Here is an 11,673-nt window from a genome sequence, read left to right as displayed (position 1 = left end):
AAATATGTTTTTACAGTATGAAAAGGAGAAAGTTCTTCATGTTACACATAGGAAGCACATCATAGCATAATAGGAAGCTTCTCTTTTGTTTAAAGATTTTATTTGTTTGTTTGTTTTAGAGAGAAAGTGAGAGAGCCAAGGGAGGAGCAAAAGCAGAAAGGGTAGAGAGGGGGAAAGAATCTCAAGCAGACTTCAAGCTGAGCATGGAGCCCTGAGGGGGGGCTCAGTATCACAAACCAGAGATCTTGACCTGAGCCAAAACCAAGAATAAGACACTTAGCTGACTGAGTGACCCAGGAACCCCAAAAATTCTCTTTTCTTGATATTTTATTGTATGTTTATCTATTCTGTTTTTCCATTTTACATGATTGAGGATGTGCTTCTTCCCAGAATTCCAACTGAAATAAGTCAATAGTGGACTTTGAGAGTTCAGGACAATTAAATATGTAAATGCTCATGTTTCATTGCTTCTTTGGGCAGAATTTTCTGGAAGAATTTTCTGTAGAGATGGAGAAAGCACCATGCAGGAAGGCAGATAGTCTGGTCCTCATCCCAGCTCTGCTCTGCAGCCCTAAGTCAATCACTTATGGACTGGAATCTCAAATTCTTCATCTGTAAAGGGGAAACAATAATAACACTTGCTGTGTTAACCTCATGGGGTTGCTGTAATGCCCAAATGAGATAATGTAAGTGAAAATGCTCTGGAAGTTGGAAGGCATTACACAAGTATAAGGTATTAAAATTGCCAAGGGGTTGTTTAGATTTTCCTAATATTTCAAAACTACAGTAATCACTGTGGGTGTAGACGCATATGTGGATTTTTCCTAAAAAGAATAGTAGAAAATAAGCAGCTGTTTTATGGAATTTTCCACATTTAATGATAGTAACTACTACTATCATTTGAAATTCTAAGAAATAATAAGTTATTGGTTTCTTGATACATTCAGCACTTTTAATCTTTCTGTGTATGAGATCCCTTATTCAGTGCCTTTTTAACCCAGAAACCTGCATCATATTACTCAGAGGGAAAATGAGATATCTATTCATGAACTAAAACTACTTTGTAATCATAGCTAAATCTGGAATGCAGAGGTACATGACAGATTTCAGTTTAAGCTGCCCAATATCTAGCATTGGAAGGAAAATGTTCACTTGAAATCAAGATCCTCGACAGTATGTCAATAGTGACATAAAACTTGATCTCTGACAAAAGAATACATAAGGATATTAGATAACACGGATGACAGTGTTAGTATTAGTAAATGACATTGAATTTTCATACTACAAAACACTTTGCTGTGGCTTTTGGAGACATAAATGTCATTAATTTACATGTTAGAAATAATGTACATCTAGGGATCCCTGGGTGGCGCAGCGGTTTGGCGCCTGCCTTTGGCCCAGGGCGCGATCTGGAGACCCAGAATCGAATCCCACGTCAGGCTCCCGGTGCATGGAGCCTGCTTCTCTCTCTGTCTATGTCTCTGCCTCTCTCTTTCTCTCTCTCTCTCTCTCTCTCTCTGTGACTATCATAAATAAATAAATTAATTAAAAAAAAGAAATAATGTACATCTATATATCATGTGTTCATTCAACAGATATTTTTCTGATCATATGCTATGTGTCAGGCATTGTGTATATCAGGATACAGAGGTAAATATGTAGTCCCTTTCCTCTGAATTGATGGTTTTAATCAAGGTTAAATCTTGGAGTATTTTTAAAAACCTGTACTCCACACCTAAAGATTCAGGTTCAGAAGCCTTGCAGTGAGATTTGAATAAGTAGATTAAGAGACACCATCATCAATAACAAAAACAACTCCCCTGGGGTTTTGATGTGTCACTCTTGTTAATAACTGCCACTCAACATGCTAATAGGTGGGGACAGACACAGCATGGTAAGAACAATTTCTGAGTTGTGAACAGGATATTATAGAATCCCAAAATAGGGACAATGAATCTGTCTTCAGAGGGGGCTGGATAGGCAGGATTTCTGGAGAAGGTGATTCCTAATCTTTTCAAAAATTTTGTGTTATTTTTCTAATCACAAACATAATGCAGGAAATCAGTGAAGAACACACACATACAAACAAAAAAAATCCTTTAACTATCTCTGACTTTGATGTTCTTAAATTTTGCTATAATATGTATAGAGTAGGTTTTTTTCCTTAACTATTCAATTTTGTATTCTCTAGACTTTTGAATTTCAGATCTAATCAATTCTGAAATTCAGGGGAGTATATAATCATTACCTTTGAATTTTTCTCTCATCATATTCTTTGTCATTTTCTGGGATTTCCATTATCTATATGTTGGTTTCTTATTCTATTCTCCATATATCTTAATTTCATCTCTTTATCCCCTCTTTGTTTTTATAGATTCTGCAACTTATTTCATCTATTTTGTTTTAAGACTATTATATTTTCTGTATCCAGTATTTCCATTTGATTGTTCTTTTTGACTTCTGGTGCTTGTTTCATATAATCTATAACCTGAACTATTTCTTTGAAAATCTTATTTTTTTTAAAGATTTTATTCATTTATTCATGAGGGACACAGAGAGAGGACCAGAGACAAAGGCAGAGGGAGAAGTAGGCTCCCCATGGGGAGCGGATGCGGAATTTGATCCCAGGACCCTGGGATCACACCCTGAGCTGAAGGCAGATGCTCAACCATGGAGCCATCCATGTGTCCCTTATTCTTTTTTTTTTTTTCTGTCGTACTTTATGTATTTTTTTTCTTTGTAACAAATTGTCTTTTGTATCAGTTATCTTTTGCCACACAACAAATTTATGACAAAATATCTTAAAGTTTAATGACTTTAGAAAAACAGTAATCATTGTTTTTGTCATTCATGGTTTCTGTGGTTTTGAAATTCAGACAGCATACAACAGAGTAGCTTGTTTCTACTGTGGGCTTTCAACAGTGTCTGGGGCCTCAGCTGGAAGACTTGAAGGTTGGGGATTGAAATGATATGAATTGCATTCTCTTACATTTCTGGTAGTGGTTGCAGGTGTTGCTGGAGGCTGGCTGGAGCTGCTATAAGAAAACCCACATGTGACTTCTCTATTTGGCTTGTTTCCTCACAACATGGTGGCTGGATTCCAAAAGAGAGAGTAAAGGAAAAAAGAGAGAGAATCAGGCAGAGTTGTAATATTTTTTTGGTCTAGCCTTGGAAGTCATATAGATCACTTTTTCCTTACTTGATTGTTTCCTACTCTGCCCAAATGTAAGAGGAAAGAACATAGACCACATATCTTGGTGAATGGAGTGTAAGTTACATTGTAAGAAGAGCATGTGGGAATGAATGAACATATGGGTGTGGACATCTTTGTAATTTCTTATATACTCCTTATGATCTAGTTGTTCTCACCCATGAGCTCAGTTTCACCTGGGGCTATAACTATACTATCTGTAATATGCAAGGAGGTGTGATGAGCCAGAGTACTAGCTTTGTAGACCTTCTGGTGAGTTTAAGGAAAAGAATCTGAAATAGACTCCTCTTTCTTGTCCAGATGGAAGTTTCCAGAAATGCTTCTTTATTTCTCTATAAGAGGTTCTTACAGATTAGTTGTTTGTATCTGAGCTGTCCTCTTTCATTACTATTTAGGTCTTAATTTTTTTTTAGAGGAATCCAGTAGTTCAAGCTAGTTTATCAGTTGTCAAGAGCCAGAGGTTCTTTAGCATCCTTCTTTTCCTAATAGTCTATAATTAGAGTCTTGATTTCTTCTTTGCCCTAGGAATTATTTAGAACAGTGTGGTTTTGTATTTATTTATTTATTTATTTATTTATAAGATTTTATTTTTATTTATTCATGAGAAACACATAGAGGAGAGAGAGAGAGGCAGAGACACAGGCAGAGGGAGAAGCAGACTCCATGCAGGGAGCCCGATGTGAGACTTGATCCCGGGTCCTCAGGATCATGCCCTGGGCCAAAGGCAGTGCCAAACCATTGAGCCACCTGGGCTACACCCCCCCATTTATTTTTGACTGAGCTTTTAAATTTATACTTTAAAAACTTTTTCCACCTTTACTGCATCATGGTCAAAGTGGCTTATAAAATTTCCACCTTTTGGAATTTCAAGTAAAATATACAGTCATTTTCTTGTTACTGTTTAAAGGAATCTTGAATAAAATGTATAATTTTTTTTTGGGGGGGGGCTGTTTTTTCCTGCTTGGATTCCTTTTAAAATTCTCTTTTTATCTTTGAAATTCAGAAAATTGTTTAAGCCATTTCCAGAAGATGGCCTCTTTTCATTACCATGCATGTTACAAAGCAAACCATTTTAATTTGCACGTTTACATTTATATACACTTCAGGATTTTTCCTATATTGTATCTATAATTATTCCTGGCTTCATATCTTCCTTAAAAAGACTTTTCATCTTTTTTATCTCAAGATTGTTAAGCCATTTTTAATGCAGTTTTAGATCTTTAATCTTATCTGGAATAATTTTTTTTATTGATGTAAGTAGCTACTAAGTATTTTATTTTCTTCCAAAATTTATATCTAATTGTTCTAATATCAGTGATTTAAAGTGATACATTTTATGATTTTAAAATTCCCACATATATTTAGAAATATTTCTGTACTAGCATATTGTGCATTGATCTATTTTTCTATTTCTTTTGATGTTGCCAATGCTGTTTAAATTATAGCAGCTTTACATGTATTTTCATACCACTTCAAGGTACATTCCCTACCCTTTTTTCCCTCTTTGATATTTTTCTGATTCTCATATACATATTTTCCAAATGACTTTTAAAATTCATCAAGTATATTTGATGTTTATTACTTGTGTATTGCTACCAACCAATACTCTAGGAAAGAAATGTTCTATAATTGCATCGTCTAATATGATGGTCACCAGCCACATATGACATTTAAGCACTTGAAATTTGGCTAATACAACTGAGGAACTGAATTTTTTTCATCTCCAGGTATTTCTTTATTAGAAATGAAATTAACCATTCACACTAGAGACTGCAAAAGGAAATTAACTTAGTATTACAATTCTAGAACAAACTTCACAATAAGGGACTCTTAAGTCTTCATAAAATGGAAAGAAAAGGGAGAAAGAAAAAAATCATTTAGGACTGTATTTCTTAAATTTGATCACTTTCACAGACATATTCTTAGGGGAGAGGATTGCAAGTTTCCTGTGATAATATTTTAAATTTTACATTTTGCTTCTATTTTAATCTAAACAAGTTAATTCACACTCAGGATTATGTGGACAACCATCTTACATAACAGAGGTGCACAGAAGCTGCACTCGCACCTCTGATCTATGTGTCACCCACTAAGTGAAGACCAATTGTGCTTAATTTTTCATGTGGTGTTTCTCAAATTGGGTCCTTAAGACCCATGGAATTATTGAACATTTCCTATGAGATCTGTGAGTTGTCAAGTTTAAGAAAACTGGTTCAGAGCAGGAATTCTCAAGATGGGTTAGGGTGGGATGGGAATGGTGACTGGGGAGACACATATAGCTTAAAAAAGCACATTCAAAATACCTGTTGCTTTTCTAATGCAAATTCTATAAAGTCAAACTCAATAAATTTTCAGGCAGTAGCAGAAAACCAGTTATAGATTGATCCTAGAGGGCCTGGGATAAACTTGGTTGAGAAACATTGGCTTAGAGGTAGAGGAGTCCTAGCATATAGAGAACAGTTAGTAAGAAGCATGTGTCAAGGAGAAGAACATCTTTTGAGTCACTGAATGAATCCTAAGCCATAACTTGTCCTGGTTTCCTGGAACCCAAAGGGCTAATTGAGAGAGGAAACTCAAGATGTCCATCAACTTTCTCAAACCTGTGATTTGGGGCAAGTTGGTCCACTTTTAATATTGAGTCCAAAGAAGGAAAAGCTTTTTTGCCAAAAATGCACTCCATCTCTTAAGGGTTTTTTGTTTTGTTTTGTTTTGTTTTTGTTAACATATTTCAGAATTTTAAGTAAATGGTTGCTGTGGCTGTTAGCCTCTAGTACATCTGCCAGGAAGTATGGTCATTTGCAATGCCATCCAACTCTTAAGGGGGTTATCAGCCTGGAGATTGCTCTGTAATTATTGTAGAGTTCCAGTTTGCTTCAGCCACTTTAACAGTTCCCTACTCTTACGCATTTCTATCAGATTTGTGCATCCACCTATACAGTCTTTACCCATAAAAACCCAAGGTACTGTTTCTGGCTCCTGTGAACTGTTGCAAATAATCTTGAATCTTGATTGTGTCACTGGTGGCTATGATATCAACAAATCCCAAAACCCTTGTGTGGAGGGCAATGGTTGAGGGGCTCTTGGATCCTTCTGCAGTAGAGGCAGGTGGGCTTGATGAACACAACCACCTTTGTGGGTTGGATTTTGTTGTTCACACTCTTGACCCCATGCTGATAGGCAGCTGACTCCTGGGGAGGAATCCTCAATTGCGGATATTGCTTAGGGTATAAACCTCTGAATTTTTAATTTGATCTAATTTAATTACATTTAAATTTAAATAGCCACATATGGTAGTGGGTACTGGATTAAAAAATGAAACTCTAAAGCCAGAAATAGGTAGAGAGAAAATAGATCAACGATATTCCTATCAAGAGGCCCTTTGGTTTTTTTTTGTATTTTCTTTTCTAATATGGACTGATGTCAAAGTATGTAGGTAAAGTTCTTATATAGGTTTCTCTTCAGCCTAGATTCATGTCCAGGGACATGGGATGACTGTCACCAGCATTCTTCTTGATGCTACTAACCACTGCATCAGGGGAGGGACACACCATATCTAGTAAACCTGTATGTCTTAAATTATTCGGTTGGCACAATAGATCTTAAATGATCTATAATAGCAGAAATAGAGTGGTTCTTGTCTTTTACGCTGTCTGCTCTCATCCTCTCAAATTATGGGAAGTTAATGAATTTCTACCAGGAGCTCTTATTTAACTTACTTCCTGTGATAATTCACTACTGTCACAGTTTGGGTAGTGGAATGTTAGTAGTTGGTTTCTTATTTTCAATTAGAATTTCTAGCATTTCAGTTCAGGAATTCATAGCTCCTGTTGCCTAAGTGACCATGTTGCACTGAATAAGCCAATCATCTGAATATCTTTTATGCCAATGCTACATTTTTCTAGCTACCTAGATAATTGTATTTTGTTTCATATTACCTTGGTCCCTTTGCCATAACTGCTTGGACTATAGGTATCTGAATCTGACTCACAAATACATAGACTGGTGGTGGCATTAAAAAATGAGTTGAGCTAATTTATTTCTTTTCCAAGTTTGATTTAAGAAAATCTAAGTAAATGATTCAGGTAACCCTCTAAGAGTAGGTTAAGAATCCATTAGGAAGAATCAAGGTCATATCAGCTTTGTTGTACTGCCTCGCTGAAAGGGCCCAGAAACTAGTAAGCAGAGGGAGCTAGCTGGTCTCTAAGGGACATCCTGTGGAAGTGAGAGCATGTTGCCTATGAAGAGATAGAACAAGTGCAGTTAATCAAGAGGCCTCAGTTTCTGATGCCATTACAGTCCCAGAGTATAAAAATGCTTGAAATAACCATTTATTTAAATTTAGATAATTTATTTTAGAGTTTATTTTTAAACCACTTTATTGAGGTGTGATTAGCACACAAATACTGTACATAGTTAATGTATGTATTATTTATTTTCTTGAGATAACTTCTTGAGATTAGTTTCTGTTCTTCACAATTAAAAGAACCTTGTCTGAAGGCTTGATAGCAGTTTTCCTTAACTTTGTATTTCGTTTGGTTCTCTTTGTGAAGAAATGGTGATCAGATATCTGTGCTTATGTCTCCCTTTTTCCTGAAAGTTACCTGAGGGATGTGTGTGTGTATATGTGTGTGTATGATATGCATGATAGAAGGGAGAATATTAGGAGCACCTGGGTGGCTCAGTCAGTTAAGCATCTGCCTTTGGCTCAGGTCCTGATTCTGGGGTCCTGGGATTGAACCTCACTTGGAGCCCCACAAGGAGCCCTGCATTAGGCTCCCTGCTCAGAGGGTAGTCTGCTCCTCCCTCTCCCTCTACCCCTCCTCCCATTTATGTGCTCTCTCTCTCTTTCCCCATCTCTTTCTAAATAAATTAATAAAATCTTAAAAAAAAGAAGGGAGAATATTCAGGCAGGGAGAACAATGTTAGGAATGAAAGGCAAGAAAACAAGAAGTAGTGGAGTATGGATTAAAGTATGGATTTTTGTTTAATTTATGCTGATCTTAAGAGATGCAAATGAGAGGCACTACCCCCCTCATCTTGTTCATTCATTCATTTATTAGTCTATGTATTTATCCAGTAACTGTTAAGTGCTTAATATGTGCCAGACACTGTTATATGTAATCAAGATATATACATTTGACAGAAGTGACAAAAAGCCCTACCCTCCTAGGGCTTAGGGGAGAAATCATCAACAATGTGGAAAATAAGTAAATTAAAAAAGTGAAATGTGCTGTGGAAAAAATAACTAGATTATGTAAAGGGGAATTGGGATACTCGTAGGGCATAGTGAGAGTATTTAAAGAAATGAGACTACATTTTTGCCTCCTTCATCTCAAGGAGAAAGCCAACTACTTGTGTTCTGGTGTTCATTGAGCAGAGAAAAGGGCCTGCATGACATTGTTTCAGGACTGATAAAATAAGCTATCAGATGCCTGGAAGATATCCCCTTACCTAGGTTTTTCTTTGAGACCTTAGTTCTGTTGAGAGAGTCTAGAGTTCTGGATGGAAGAGGAGGAAATGGTCTTCACAGGATGAGAGCTTCTCTACAACTGGATGTGGGAAAGGTTTTGAGAGAATTAGTGGCACATTAGTGGCACAGACCTACACATGTGCTTCAGAGTATCGCCACTCAGGTCTGTGGCTGTCATGAGTGTCTTAGGAGCAAGTTTTAGTTAGCGGAGAGGGGGATACAATTATGAAGGACATAATGAGCAGCATGAGAGTAGTGTCCAGTGGAGGGTGAGGGACCAGATGGAAGGTGATCTCATGGAATAAACAGAGCCATAGAGAAAGTCGTTATCTCCATGAACTAAAGGCCATGACTTCTTTTTTTGTCCCCTCCCCAGATACGACTGTGGTTTCTTTTGCAAGTCCAGGGAGGTTTGAGAAACTCAAAGAAGGAAACAGTGAATTTTTTATTACCCTGGAGAACAAGATACATTTGATTTAAAAATTAATGTTGTGTTTCTTGATCTGAGCATGGAAAATTGTCATTCCTGCTACATACATTAAAGAGTTTTGTCTTTACCCAACAGTCAGTGAAGAGATAATGAAAAATTTTAAGGAGATTGATACCACAATTTTGTATGTTAAATATAGCTTTGTGTTGATGGATTTAAAGGTCATGGACAGTAGTTAGAAGCTGTTACACATTTGTTAGTGAGAGATAATAGGTTCCTTATCCAGAGTAGAGGCAATAGGGAGACTGAGGAAAGTTTGTTTCTTGATTGACCTTGACAATTGGATAGAGGGAGAGCTCAAATTGATACTAGATCTGTGACTTAAGTAACTGGTAGATAGGTGTTGTATTATTGACATAAGAAAGACAGAAGTTAGTTGAACTTATTATATTGTGGTGCCTGTGATATCTCAAGGAAATATTGAGAAAGCAGTATCTAGGGTTAAGTTGGATACCTGAGTATGAAATTCAAGAAAGGATTCTTAGCTGAAATAATGGTATAGATTGGTCCAGTTGAGGGGCAAGGGAATCGAAAGCATTGGTAAATATATTCAGCTCATCTCCAGGAAGAGGACAGGAAGGGACTTGGCAAGGATGAAATGTAGGATGCAGAGTCAAAGCTAAAGAGGAGATATCAGAGAAAACCTCTCAAATTCTTCATTAACCTAATAGTCACCTTGGATATCACAGAAATATATGCTTTTAATGCTTCAGATAATTTTGTTTTGTTACTTTTAAGTAGATACCATAATGGTAAATGAAAAATTCTTCTGGATACATTAGGCAGAAAAATAGCTCCATGAAATAATTTGCACACACCAAAGTATTCGGTGGCTAAATCCATCTGTGAAATGCTGTCTAGTTTATACCCTACTGGAGATTCTGATTGCCATTAACGTAAAAGTACCAGAAATCCCACTGCAGTCAAGAAATCTGTTTACCCTGGTATTTCTCAAACTTCCCCTGTCGTAAAACTTTATTTTTTAGAGTTCAAGAGCTATTAACATTCTTCTAGAATCTAGGAAAAGATGGGTACTAGCCCCGTTTATAATCTCACAGCTGAGATTAGGATCAGGTATTAAATAACTGATCTAAAAGAAAATCATTTAAGATTGCCTATAAGGAGCCATCCATACTGCCTCTACAAAGATGACTAACTAAAAATTGCTGCTTAAAATTTTTGGTGTATTTTGTAGCTACCATAGTACAATTTTCTTTATTTTCCTTCTCTTCACCCTCCTCCTTCACTTCTTTATCTCCTGCTTTTTTTCTACCTCCTCCCTTTTCTCCCTTCCTCTTTCCTCTCTCTCTCTCTTTATCTTAAGTAATTGTAATCACACTGTATGTACCAATTTCCATTAAAAGTTTCAGTGGTTGCTTAATATTTTATCATGTGGATTTGTTATAATTAACCACACCTCTTCTGCACCCTTTTTTTCAAATGCATTCTTATATAATATGCTGTGGTAAATATGCTACATTGAGGTTTTTTTCTGCATTTTGAGATATTTTCTCAGTAATTTAAAAATTTTAATTTAAAGAGCATCTTTTCATAAGCATTCTTGGGGCAGTTTATCTAAAGATTTCTATAATGTGATGACAGCAATAAAATCTATCAGCATTTTTATTAGAAATGATTCTTTTAGTGATTAATAATACTACATTAGGACTGGGTAAATAAAAAGTATCTGTGTCACTCTAAATCAATTTCTACCTTTCTATAATTTCTCCATCATTCCTCTTTTAGCTTCTCCCATGCAACTTGCAAGCCATTTCCTTTACCCCCACTTAAATCTTATTTTCTCTTTATCCTACCACTCCATTTCACACCTTTTCTCACCCAACACCTTGAAAAAATTAGTTCACAGACTCACTTTCTGATCTTCCAGTCAACCATTAATGTCCTGCAATCAAGTCTCAGCTGCCAAAACTTTAAAACACTTGCATATTTTATTATAGTTTGTCTTATCTTCTGCTAGACTGTGTATCACCTTAGTGGTAGGAAGGATGGTCTTGGTATCCATAACAATGGCACAAAAATGTATAATCAAGAAAATGAATTCATTCAACAAACATGTCATGGTATTCATGGAATGATGTTCATCCATTCTTCACTTAAGCATACATAAAATGAATTCATATTTCTTTGGCTTTTGGAATAACAGAAATCCAATGTACCTTTTTAAGGACTTATTCTATATTGTATTTCCTTTCCCTTAACATTCACTGGAATGATCTTTCTCTTTGTGTCTGTTTGTGTACCTACCTCCCCAATTGCTTGCCATATAGATCTATCATCTGATTATCCATCTCTCTTTGTTAAATTCTGAATCTTTATTAAGTTTCTATAAGTGGACTTGATAATACTCTGATGGTTGTCAGCACAAGATAATTTGTACCATAGATGCAGGTAAATGACATATTTTCATTAAGATAATGTTCCTCATAACTGTAGGAATAGAGTTTGGGACCAGGATCACAGAGGCCAATATGGTTTAGGGAG

General features: G+C 36.1%; 1 pseudogene; it reads right to left on the bottom strand.

Moving 5' to 3' along the window:
• Positions 1-6,061: 6,061 nt before the first annotated feature.
• Positions 6,062-7,163, bottom strand: LOC129516458 (glutaredoxin-1-like; annotated as a pseudogene).
• Between the last annotated feature and the right edge of the window lie 4,510 nt (positions 7,164-11,673).

The sequence above is a fragment of the Nyctereutes procyonoides genome, unplaced genomic scaffold, assembly GCF_905146905.1.
Source record: "Nyctereutes procyonoides isolate TBG_1078 unplaced genomic scaffold, NYPRO_anot_genome, whole genome shotgun sequence".
Lineage (NCBI taxonomy): Eukaryota > Metazoa > Chordata > Mammalia > Carnivora > Canidae > Nyctereutes > Nyctereutes procyonoides.
This window is presented reverse-complemented; position numbering and strand designations above follow the sequence as displayed.